Raw genomic sequence first — 12,280 nt, forward strand, 5'->3', positions numbered from 1 at the left:
GGTGACAAGTTTGCTACAGCTTGTCTTTGCTATATTCCCTGCTTCTAGATCCTCAGAACTACAACATGGGTAAGAAAGATTTAATCAGCTTATAAAAGCAGTTCCAAACAGAAGCTAAATGGGAGGGATGTCTAGTAAGAGGATTTCTTCTTGAATGTGTATCATTTTGCTGTTTGGCAAGGGAATGAAACTGGAAGTGATTGCACCAAAGTGTCATAAGACTTTTTCCAACTATCCAAAGCATGCCTGCTTTATCAGCTATTTCCAGTATTTAAGGGGTTTTCCAAGGTACAGGAGATTAATCTTCAAAATCAATGGTTTGCCCTCTATGGCAATCTATTGGAGTGTTATATTTTATAAAGCTGACTAACCAAAATTAAGGGTAATGCTATGCTTAATGCAGCAGTGGAAGTTTGACTAATATGAGAAGAATTACTCTAATTTCTTGACAATTCTGTCCCTAGCTACTGCCTCTGTTCGCAGACTGGGACATACCAGAAATACATTTTCAGCCCAGAATAACTCTTCATTGCCACTTCACAGGACAACATTCACACATACATGAAATGCTAATCCCAGGAGCAAATACTCACTTTGAAGAACTGATTTCATGTCTGTGCTATGTTACCCAGTTGTCTCACCTGTAGTGCTGGCATCTGCATAACTGTTCAGAGTTTCTTAAAACATTTCTGCCATCTAATCAGACGTTAATGCAATGGAAAACTTCTTTGCAGAATGAAATGAGAGTCATAGCCAACAGTCAGCTGGGGAAGATTTTTCTGTCTGTCTGACCTTCTGGCTAGCTGTTAGTCTCCATCCCTCCTCTATGTAGATCAGTCAAAATGCACTTCTGTCTGACTACTGAGTTTCAAAGAGATAGTGATATCTTGGAACCCTTTTATACTACAAGAGGAGGTTTTCAATTGCAAACACAGTCTTTGCTTCTCACTCTTGATCTGAGCTATTGAGCTTTAAAAGCCACATATAAATGGATCAGCTCTCATTCTTTGAAACATTATAAATGCTGTCCCTGCCTTTTGAGGCTTGTAAAAATCACCCTATGTATTAAAAGCCTAGTAGCTTTATATGCAGAAGGATACAAAATATGGACCAAATTTTAGAAGCTGAAATATTGGTCAAAGATTACATAAATTCTACAGGAGCAATACATAAATAGAGATCTCTGCAACGACATGCCATTACTGCTCCGAGTTGCTTATACTGGTGCTATACAGAGATCACAAAGACAAGTCTTGAACACAGATCTCCAATTATACGAATTGGAAGGTGTAGGGTAGGGGTGGTGAGGGGAAGAGAAGCAAAGTGGATTTTCTCTACTTTTTCATAGTTGCCAAAGACTAGTATTATTGGTCTCTGAATCACTGCTTATATACAAGAACAGCAGCCAACAACAATATTATGATTTTTAGAGAGTGTCAAACCAACAGAGCAGGATTAAATAGTAGAATCAAGGGCAGCTTAATCTCACCATCATTAATCTTTGAGAAACAGCCTTATTAACTACAACTTACTCTTCTGCACCTCTGTCCCATAGTTAGACGGACATGAAAGTAAAAGACCCCAACTATGGTTTAAGAGCCTGATATAAATCTTACTGAAACTGATGGGGAAAAGCTTTCATCAACTCCTCTGGGTTTCAATTCAGGTGATAATTAAAGAAGAAAAAGTCCATAGAATTAGTTGCAACATGTCTGTCTTAGAAAGATGAATACATATAACAAAGTAGCTGAAACAAAACAGCACTGAATGAAACACCTATCGCTTTAATATTTTTTCCACTAGGTTGTTCAAAGAATGTGCTGGTTTGGATTACAATTCCCCCCCCCCCCCCCCCCCCCCTCAAGATTACAGTACAATTCTTCATTTATTTTGAATAGTGTGATTCTGCACAGTAGTAGCACTGTGGCTTTAATAATTCAAGATCCAAATTCAAAGTCTGAAAGTCCTGTTACATTCTGTACATTCTCTACTTTTGAACCATACATTTTTGAACCATACATCTTTTGAAGGAGAAAGCCTTTCCAGGAAGGTAAGGCCTTGTGCCTCTTACAACCATTTACACCAGTTTAATTACATGATTTAGTTACACTAGCACATATTACCTTGCAAAGACTGCACTTTTGCAACACAAACTTAAATTCAGTGGGTTAGACTGGATTATATCAACACAAGGTTTCTACTGTCCAAACACTGCTCATCTATTTTAGCGGTTTACTTCAATATCTCCAAGCAAATCTAGTTACCAGTTTTTTGTTTCCCCAATGAGCCAAGGCCTTAGATCATATGCAGAAAGAATACTACCAGGGTTGGTTCTGATGGACATCCTTCTCCCCCTGATACACTCTATAAATTCTAGCAAAAATGTGTAGCTGAAGGATAACAGTAATTGCACAAACTGCAGAGGAATGCACACCAATGATCCATACAAGTGAATGCACACAAGTGATTCCAAGTCTAAGAAGCAGGGAATGAAGACAGTTTGCATGTTTCACCGCAGGCTGTTTGATGAGACTTTCCCAAATTACATTTATTAGGAGTAGGTACCAAAAAGGATTCTGTCCTTTTTTAATGCTACCATTCAAAAACGATCAACCATGAAAGCACATCTTTCTTGTACATATTTGCAGTTTTTACAGAGGGTATGGAACATACTAACTCCGGGAGCTGTCAAAGTATCATTGTTACAGGCTTGAAATACAGATTAGGCAAAAGACAGAGAGCTTAAAGGATTCAGGCTACTATGTATACTGTGTGATTTGCAGAGTATGGAGAAAAAGACATCACTTTCCAATTACACATACACAAACAGATAACTGTTACATTTAAATGCATCAGGAGCAGAATTTACCTTTGTAAAATAAGAAACAAACTACAACCACTAGCAGTGGTTTTGAATTTAATCAGGCATCCAGGGACCTTTAACAAAATCACAAGTATTTTAGTGCTTTGAAATTTCTCATGCATTCATTGCTTGGAAGTCATATTGCCAAAGCATCATGAATTCTATTAACAGTTTTTGGGTTTTTTTTTTTCCATTTTCAATAAAGTAGCAAGGTATGTAGCTTTTTATTTTTAAAGAACCCTTTACAGTCTTTTCTGAGTTAGGCAAGAGTCCTTTCCTGGGTAAGGGTAGAAGAGAAGAAATACAAAGGTATTCATCTTATTTGCTCCCATACATATTGGCAAAAGTGCTGGAGTAGGGTGCATTTTGTAGCATTAAAGAAGCCTCAAGTGAACTGAATGCCTCCCCCAACTCATCTCCAAAATATTTTTGCAGGGAAAAGTATGAATTATTTACAGAAGCAACTGCCTATAAAATCTTGTCAAACTATATCTGTTACAGAAGACAAACATTTCTCCACCATTCCAATTTAAAATAGATGAACAGCACTTATTTTTTACATTAGGCTTCTAGCTGAAATTCCGAACTACAGCTAAAATACTATTGTACTATTATCGCAAGAGAAATGTTGAGAGTTCCTTAATTATAGTGTTGCCAGTGGGAACCACTGTTGCAAACACACAAGAAAGGAGGATTAAAAGAACTGAATTCACCCCTGGAGAAATTCCAATGGAGACAGTTCAATTGCCTCAAGAAAAGCCTGACCCACAGGTATTTTCCTTAGAAGACTGGGAAGTATTTTTTGAAATGTTCCTCTTTATTTAGTGACCAATAATCTACATATATGCCTAAGCACATAACAGTTCAAAACACGTATCTGAAATAGAAGAGCCAAATTTAAGGAGTTCAAGTGTTAAGCAATAGTCATAAATCAAAAACTGAAGCATGGATAGTCATAAGGGCCACAAAATAGATATTATCTCAGGTGTAAACGGTACCTGTTGCTCAGGACAATTATTGGAACATCTGCCCTTTAGGAGCCTGTGTAGCAGCACATCTTACAGCTGACAAAGTGGTGAAAACAAGCAAGCATCTAAAGCTTAGGTACTATTACCATACTAAGTATGTTTTTATTGCTGCAAATCCTCATCTTGGGAGTGCTAGGCCCTTGCTTCCAAAAGTGCGAGACACAGGTAATTCCAGTTGGTAATTCCTCTGGGGTGACAGCACTGCTTTTATATCACAACTTGGATTTCTTGTGTTTGGTACCTTCTTGCTTAAGCTCCCTGAATTAATGGACATTTCAGAACAACATCGTTTCTTTCCTCATTTCATGCCTAACAATAACAAAGAATTGTTTCCTGATTCTGCATAGGTGTTGTGAGAATCATTCATTCTCCTTTATCAAAAGCACAGGAAATCCCATGATGAAGTTAGAAACGTGCTTAGTACAGGATTTCAACAGTCTGCGATAGACAGTGCTAGAGAACATAAATGTAATTACAAAGATTGAAAGCAACAAACAAAAACACTGCCCCTTCCCCCCACACCACAACCACAGACACACAGCAGCCCCCCAATTTTCTAATCTCTAGTCACAAGCAATCATAAGCTTGCTAAGAACTAGCTCAAGCAGTTTTAAAATTTGCTCTGCTACATTTAATTCTACTGAAGGTTACTGTTTCACCCTCCCCGCCCCCACCATTGGTGTTGCATAGTCCAGAACTTCGTTTTTACCTATCTGAATTGTCAACTAAATTAAATTGCCAGACCCTGTGCTGTAGTAGCTAACACATATGTACCTATTTTATTCCACTGACTGTGAGGAAAGTAATCTCTGAGAGAGCAGTAGCTTCTTTAACCAGAGAGCTAAATTTACTACTACTCGTCTCATAATGCCTCAAGTGACACAGAAGCCCATAAGCAAATAAGCCGTGACCAGGATATTAAGGAACAAGTAACACCTCTACAAAGACAAGCCTTCCACAGATGTAGCATTTTCTGACTCAAGCACACGACAATATGTAAGTTAACTTATGTCCAGACCTGCAGATATGTTCTCTTCAATAAGTGAGACCCAATCACAGAAGCAACAGAAACTGGTGTGGAAACAGTGAGTTTCCAAGAACATTATTCTGTAACTTAATTACATAAGCTATGTGTGTTACTCAGAAATTCATTTAGAGACAGAAAATCAGGCTGGGAAGTGAGACTTGACACTGGGAGCAGAGGTGAAGAGAGATATTGGGGTTCTTAGGTGTGCCATTTGCCTTAATAAGTACTTTGTGATGCTGAGAACACTCTTAGTGTATATTAAATAATTCATAGCATCACAACTTGCATACATGTAACATTATATACTGGCTTTCAGGAACTGCATTACCTATAAAATGACTTCTATTTTTGTTCACAAAGTATATGTTTGTCTTTCATGATGTGCTGGAGGAGGCTTATTAAATTACTAATGTAATTATTAAAGCTATTAAATTACCAATTTTGAGAGATCAAAACTGTATATCAATTCAAAGCACATTGAGATAAGCATAAATCCCACCTAAACCAAGTGTCTCTTCACTTCAGTGACCCTCCTGTGAGGCTCTGAATGCTGAAATCTCTTTCTCCTGATAGCATTAACCCCTTCTTTGTATGACCCTCCCTGGCCAAAACACTGAAGTAGTTATTCCTAGGTAGTACATAATGATGGGGGGGAATGCTTGGTTTGTGTTTACTTTGAGAACCCAGGGGAGAGATTGCTCCCTAAGCTTCCTGACAAGATGCTTATTTTTATTCACATTGTCACTATGTTTTCCCATGAACAAATATTTATGCTTCAGAGGAAATGTTTCAGTAACGTGTACCAGGCAGGATAAGCAACATGTTCACTTCCCTTCCCTTTATTATGAGAAAGCAATTTTGCTTACATGAGAAAGTAAATAAATAGATTCCCTAGAGATGCCTGGGAAGGGGTCATTCTTGCAGGGAACCCGTCTTGAAAATATTGGCAGCATGTCACTATGTTAGATGACGTGTAGAGGTTTCATTTGTAATTGCAAGAAAAGAATACATCAGAGATTTATTGTTTCCTTTGTTCAAAGAAACAGACCATTCTTGTACAATCCTGTCTTAATTAAGAAGGTTTTCCCTTCTGACAAATTTTAGTAGCATGCTATGTTCCTATCTGCATTATTATAACGTACATTTAATACATATGGCAAGATATAAATCCACCTTTTGTTAATGCTTCTGAACATAGACTGGGAAGGCCAATGGGTGAAAACTACATAATTTCATTGACTACTCCAAACTTCAAGCAGGGGGCTGGACTATATGACCTCCCAAGGTTCCTTACAATCTGAATTTTCCTGTGATCCTAAATTAAGGAGATGTATTTGGGTTTACTAACTTACATGTTTACTGTATCAACCTGTGAAGATCTGGGCGTGGGACTTGGCAAAAGCATTAATTCATGCTGGCAACAGCCCTACCTTTTCCCTAGGCTGCACAGAGAAGAAATAGAGAAAGCTGCCTGATTGCATGAAAGAGTACCTGCGTATTTGTGGTACAAGCTCTTTCTTCATCCCAGGATCTCACTCATTTCCTGCATCTGCAGTTAGTCTGTGTAAGTATTCACTCTTGAAAATTAGACTTAGCAGCTTCCGTTTCTTTGATGCTTTGAAGAAAAGCTTGACATTGGGTCAAAAGCTACTATGTGCAGAAGCCACCCATTACACTAACTCTGCAACAACACAGATCCTTTATACATTTGTTTTTATCTACAGGAATATCAGAAAGCTGACTAATCCTGTAAGTGAAAGGATTAATTCTAGGAGTTTTCAGTTAAGACTTTCAGTACAAAGTTCTCCAAGTCCCAGGTGCTATAACTTTAAAATACCTGACCAAAAGCTGCTGGACAGAAGAGCAGCGGTGACAGGCAACACTAAGTGAAATGAGTCAGGTTTTGTGGGGGTTTTTTGTTTGTTTGGTTGTTTTTTTTTTTAATTTCATCATGGGAACTCTTACCTCACAGGAGAAAATAATGTTCATATCCATTTTGAACAGCTTGATCAAAAGCAGAATTCCATTAAAGATATTTCATGTCTTTCTCTTAATGTGGCACTCCTGAAGGGGAAAGGAGAAAAAAGGAAAAAAAAAAAAAGAATAAACCTTACTATTTTCAACCTAAAATTACAACACATGCAATACCAAAGACATCTCTTATGATCCATTTTATACTGTAAAACAGACCTGCTTGGTCAACAAAACAGTCCTTCAAAGTTTCAAACAGGTAAACTGAATATCTGCATTAAAATACTAACTGTACACTCCAATGCACTGAAGAAATCATGGATAGATAGATGAGCTTTTGAGCATAACTGGAGATTGACACAGCTCTGTCAAATAAAGCTTGTTCTTGAATAATTTTCCTCTGCATTTAGATTAAAAAAAAAAAAATCACCTTACATGTAAGAACCAAACACTGCTGTATCACAGTTAACCAGCTCTTCATAGGTTAGCTAAAAGACCCTGAGGAGGGGCTTTTTGCCCACCTTCAAGAAGGTGACAAGACTCTAAAATACAAGCTGACCGCCTGATGACATGTGAACTGGGACTTCTGTGTTGCTTCCACCTTCCGTACCAAATTAAATTAATTACAGAAGTGCTTCACTGGGCTTGGTAAATGTCTGCATTACTGTGGCTTGGTTCCCATCCAGGAGCAAGGCTGAGGTTTTCCAAGAACCTAAGGTGGGAGCAACATTGATTTCACCTCAGATGCTGCCCGAAAAGCAACACTCAATGACACAAGTAGCTTTCAGAGGTTTCCTGCTAGCTTGAAAAGCAGAAGTGAAATGCAGATTCTTCAGCTGAAGAGGCTAGTGGACTGCTTAGCTTTTCTAGGCATTTCTCCCTCCTTATCAGCAACATTTCAGAGTTGAATTTAGGACTGAAGTCAGTTTCTCACAGAAATTTCTCCTTCTGTAGATACCCTGCACAAAACAGTGAAGGCGAATATAGAAAATGAACACCTCATTCCACCTTTGTGGAACAGGCAAGCCACTGGAATTGACACTAGAGCTAGAGGCATGATCTTTATATCCCTCTAGAAGTCCTTCCCTTCCCTAGAAGCACCTTTGCTACTTATCCATAAGCATTTTAGTGGCAAAGACCACATCAGTCTTCCTTAACTGCCATGTTCCATGCCGCTACGACTGTTGAGAATCTTCTTACCATCTTTTCTATTGTGTTCACCCTGACTTTCTCCAAGGCAGGCCCTTACAGCCTCCACATGTAGCTTACATAGCTTTGTGAGCCGTACAAACAACAGCCTTATCCCACAATGAAACAAAACCCCAAATAATGAATTAAATAGTGGTATTAGCATACACAGGGCTCTCAAACTGTTTAAATACCTATTTATGTGATACTGTGCCATTCACAACTGTTCATTTGTTTCCTCAGTACTGATGGCAGACTAGAAGTTACTTGCAGCTTCTTTCAGAACATCTCTCTTCAAAAAAAAAAAAAAAAGGGGGATCTGGTTTATCTGATCATAACATCAGAGCTTTTTCTATTTTTATTTCACTGAGATTTCATACATTTCAACCAGCCTTTCTCTGCTTTGCTCTCATTAAAATCCACAGACATGGCCTCCATGGATACATCGAGATCCTTCTCACTCTCAGACATGCAAAGTCCTTCCACCAGCTCATTCATAATTCTTTTTCAGAAATCATTAATTATTTACATTATTGTCCTATTAAAGGCCACATTGAGACTATCCTGCTTGCTGAGAGATTTTTTTAATTGTTATGCTGTAAAGTCAGACCAGTTGTTTGAAGAGTGTAAACAGATAGAAATGTAGTTAAACCTGATTTTCATCATTACTAAAGCATAAGCCTAAAAGCTCCACTTCACAGAAAAAAGTTTCTGGCCTCCATCCCCTGCCCCTCAATCTTACTTCCGCTTTCTGGTTTTGAAGATAGTTGGGACCACAAAAGAAAGGTTATAATCTTAATTAGCATTGTGCTACTGATTACAACTCCAAATTATAAACAACTTCCCTACTATAGTAGTGGAGGCAGATCTTCTATTTCTGGGATGATGATCTGCACTCAGAAGAATAGAGCAGCTAAACCTTACGTGCAACTTCTTTATCTGAGTCTTGAGGAGCTCACAGTTGAAAAGAGAGGTGGCCTTATGTGACTCTTATGCTGTGTGTCTGCACCAGAGAGCATCAGTTCTGGCCATAGCAGTGCAATTCCTTCTCTCTTCTATGCTCCTCACCCAGGCAGGCATTAACTGAACTAATGCTCACCCACAACTGCAAGCACACTATGGTGCTGCCTGAAGGACACGCAGTAAGGTCACTGTAAGCTGAGGTAAACTAAAGCCAGTTGGAACAAAGAGTAATTCAGGGAGGGATGTACTTATATGGTCTAATTCTCCAAGGTGGGGAACTTCCTTTAAATAGGTGGGAAGGGGAGGAGCAGGTGGTTGTTGCCACAGGTTGGCAGATGATACAATTGCAGTGCAAATGAGGCCCAGAAGGAATGCAGACGAGACCATGTGGAATGCTGGGCTCCCTGAACAGCTCCTCAGGGCCAGCACGTAACCGGTCACATGTGATCTGGCCTAGGAGCCTCTTCTGCTGTGGACAAGTCACTCCTCTAACACAATGACACTAGAGAAAACTCAAGGAAAACTCAGCCCAATTTTCTCCTCAAATCCACCCCAGCTTCACCTTTGGGTTGTTCAGTACCCTAAGTTGATCCAGTCTTTTTTCTCCCTCAGTTTTTTTGCTTTTTTAAGATTATTACCAAACTAACAATATTGCAGAATTTTATCCTCTCAACCTACCTAAGAGCTTCCTTTTACTAGCCTATCATCTCTATGTATTGGTTTCATGTTTCTGTAACATCACGCATTTTCAGTACATCTGCCCAAAATCTCTTCAACAAACTTTGAGGAATTATGTGGAAGAAAAGTAATTGCTTACAGGCGTGATGTTTCTGCTTTGTTTAATATGGTCTTACTTCAAACTTCTGCTTTTAAAAGTTCAAATACCGGAAGAAGTTCAAGTAAAAGAAAGACCAGAACCTTAGTTCACTGTTGTAATCTTTGCTATGACACACCTCACTTACTGTACATTACATGGTTGAACAGACAGTAGAAATTTTACTTCCCATTGATACCTAAACCAACCTTTCCTCTCAACATATTTTCAAACCTTTAATGTTCTGGAATCCATAGTAAATGCAAGTGTTTTGCCCTTCCTACTTCAGTTTAGACAAGTGTGCTTTTTCTGGGGTCTCCCCTAGAGATAAAGGAATTTTTTCCTGTAGTGATTACATAGACAAAAGTAAATGATGACATGTGATGTAAATACTTTTATCTAAGTAAGTACAAATGACAGCATTTGGTGAGAAGTTGACAATCAGGTTCTAAAAGAAGATGGGATACTATGATTGCCACTAACCCTACCTTAGGAGCACCCACAACGACTCAGTTAACAGCTGCTAGACAAAAGTGTATATAACGAAAGCTCTAGTTTCCTATGCTCCCCAAGTAGGGAAGAGTTTTGCCCTTTTTTCTTTCCTCTCTTCTGAGAGCTGCCAAAGAGCTGGGTATGGCCCACTGCTTCTCCCCCAGAGGACTTCAACAACTGTAAGGAGCAGAAAGGGCTCTCTAACTTCATCCTCCTGCTAATCTTTTTAGAGACATGTCCTTCTTCACAACCAGCTCCTCTTGTATCTGATTCTCTACATGCATTTGCACTCTGTACCAACTGCAAATTTCATTCATGTAATGCAGAGAACCATTAATAATTTAAGCTTAAAAAGGAACCTAAGGGCAGGAATATTCCATTTTTGCTCATGCGATAGATGTTACTCTGCTAGTACATCAACTCAAGTTATCTTTGTGCATGCTACATTAATTCAGTAAATTGCTTTTCAAACAAAGTGCATTCAGAAAGCGCCTGGAGAATCTATACGAGAGGAAAGTTTAATTTTTATGGTGAATGTGCCAGGTCAATATCCAGAAAAAGAAATACAAACAGATTTTAGTTTTGTCCATCGAGTTTTCAAAAAGAGGGGGTAGCCAGAATAAATCGTATAAAGAAGCCCTCTGCACGCACAAGTAAAAGCCATATCAGGTGTAGTGATAAATACCCCAGCGCACTATTTACACCATATTCAACCAGAGAAATAATAAATATAGCTAACGGTATTTAATAGCTCGGTAGCGTTGCAGCGGGACCGCCTGCACTCCCAAGGGAGCTGTCAGCATTTTTAGCCTTACCGAGGAAAGGAACAGGACACCAGGTCGGGCCAGGCAGGTGCCGGGTCTCCCCGGGGGCGGGACGCGGCGGCCCCTCTCAGCCGCCCAGAGGAGCCGGGAGCTCCCGTCAGGATCTGCCCTCGAAGAGGGGCGGCGGCTGGCGCCCCCCGGCCTGCTGGGCAGCACCGCCCCGAGCCCCGCGCTGCCTCAGCCGCCTGCCGCTCCTTCCTCCACGGCGGCTGCCAGCGCCTCCTGCCCCAGCAGCTCCCACTCCCCTCGGGTCCAGCAGAGCTTGCCACCCCGAGCGGCTCCGGGCGCGCAGGGTCACCCGCGCCCTCGTCCCGACACGCCCGGCCCGGCAAGCGCCCCGGAGAGACTCGGGCAGCGCCTGACAGCAGCAGCAGCAGCAGCAGCGGCGGCGGCGGCGCCTGCCTGCCTTCCTTCCTTCCTCCCTGCCCGCCCGCCCCGCGGGAGCGCGACCGGGGCCGCGGGTCTCACCTGAGCGCGGAGCGGGAACCCGCTGGGGACAGGGTAGAAGTGCCAGCCGCCGCCGCCCGCAGCGCTCTGCCCGACGCGACGCGACCCGCCTCCTCAGCGGTGCGGTGCGGCCCGGCCCGGCCCGGCCGGCGGGGAGTGGAGCGGCCGGCGCGCCCCAGCCAGCCAACCAGCCCCCCGGGGCGGGCTGCGCCGGGCCGTCACGTGAGCGCGCTCCAGCACGCGGTGCCGTTACGGCCGTTGCAGCCGTTACGGCCGTTACAGCCACGCGCGGCGGCGGCGGGAAGGGGGGGAGGACGGGGGCGGGGCGGCGCTGCGCTGCGTGGTGCCGCGCGCCGCCGCTCAGGTGAGGTGCGAGGGCTCCTGCGGCCCCGGCGCGGGCGTAGCCGTGGTCCCCACGGGGCTCTTCGCCCCCGCGGGCAGCGGTGCGCCGCCTTCCCTGCCCTCGGGAGAAATCGTTTCCAGGAATTGAGGGGCCGGCGAGGCAGGAAATCCTGCGGGGCCCTGTGAGGGGAGCGGCCGCGCTGGCGGGGCCGGGTTCGGGCGTCCCCGCAGCGGGGAGGTCCCCTGTCCCCCTCTTCGGTATGACTAGCAAGGACACCTGCGCTCGGTCTAAGCGCACGCATGATGAAATGTTGAATCCGA

The 12,280-nt window shown here is 42.2% G+C and overlaps 1 protein-coding gene across 2 annotated transcripts in view; it reads right to left on the reverse strand.

The window, feature by feature from the left end:
* RHOBTB1 (Rho related BTB domain containing 1) overlaps positions 1-11,913 on the reverse strand; it is a 54,180-nt gene extending 42,267 nt beyond the window's left edge. For both annotated transcript variants that reach the window (XM_075505282.1, XM_075505281.1), the window contains exons 1-2: positions 11,639-11,913; positions 6,884-6,982 (exon numbers count right to left, since the gene is read on the reverse strand). The gene's annotated coding sequence lies outside the window, so the exon portion shown is untranslated. The remainder of the gene's footprint in view (positions 1-6,883; positions 6,983-11,638) is intronic.
* Positions 11,914-12,280: the final 367 nt, after the last annotated feature.

Source organism: Mycteria americana, chromosome 6 (genome assembly GCF_035582795.1).
Source record: "Mycteria americana isolate JAX WOST 10 ecotype Jacksonville Zoo and Gardens chromosome 6, USCA_MyAme_1.0, whole genome shotgun sequence".
NCBI lineage: Eukaryota > Metazoa > Chordata > Aves > Ciconiiformes > Ciconiidae > Mycteria > Mycteria americana.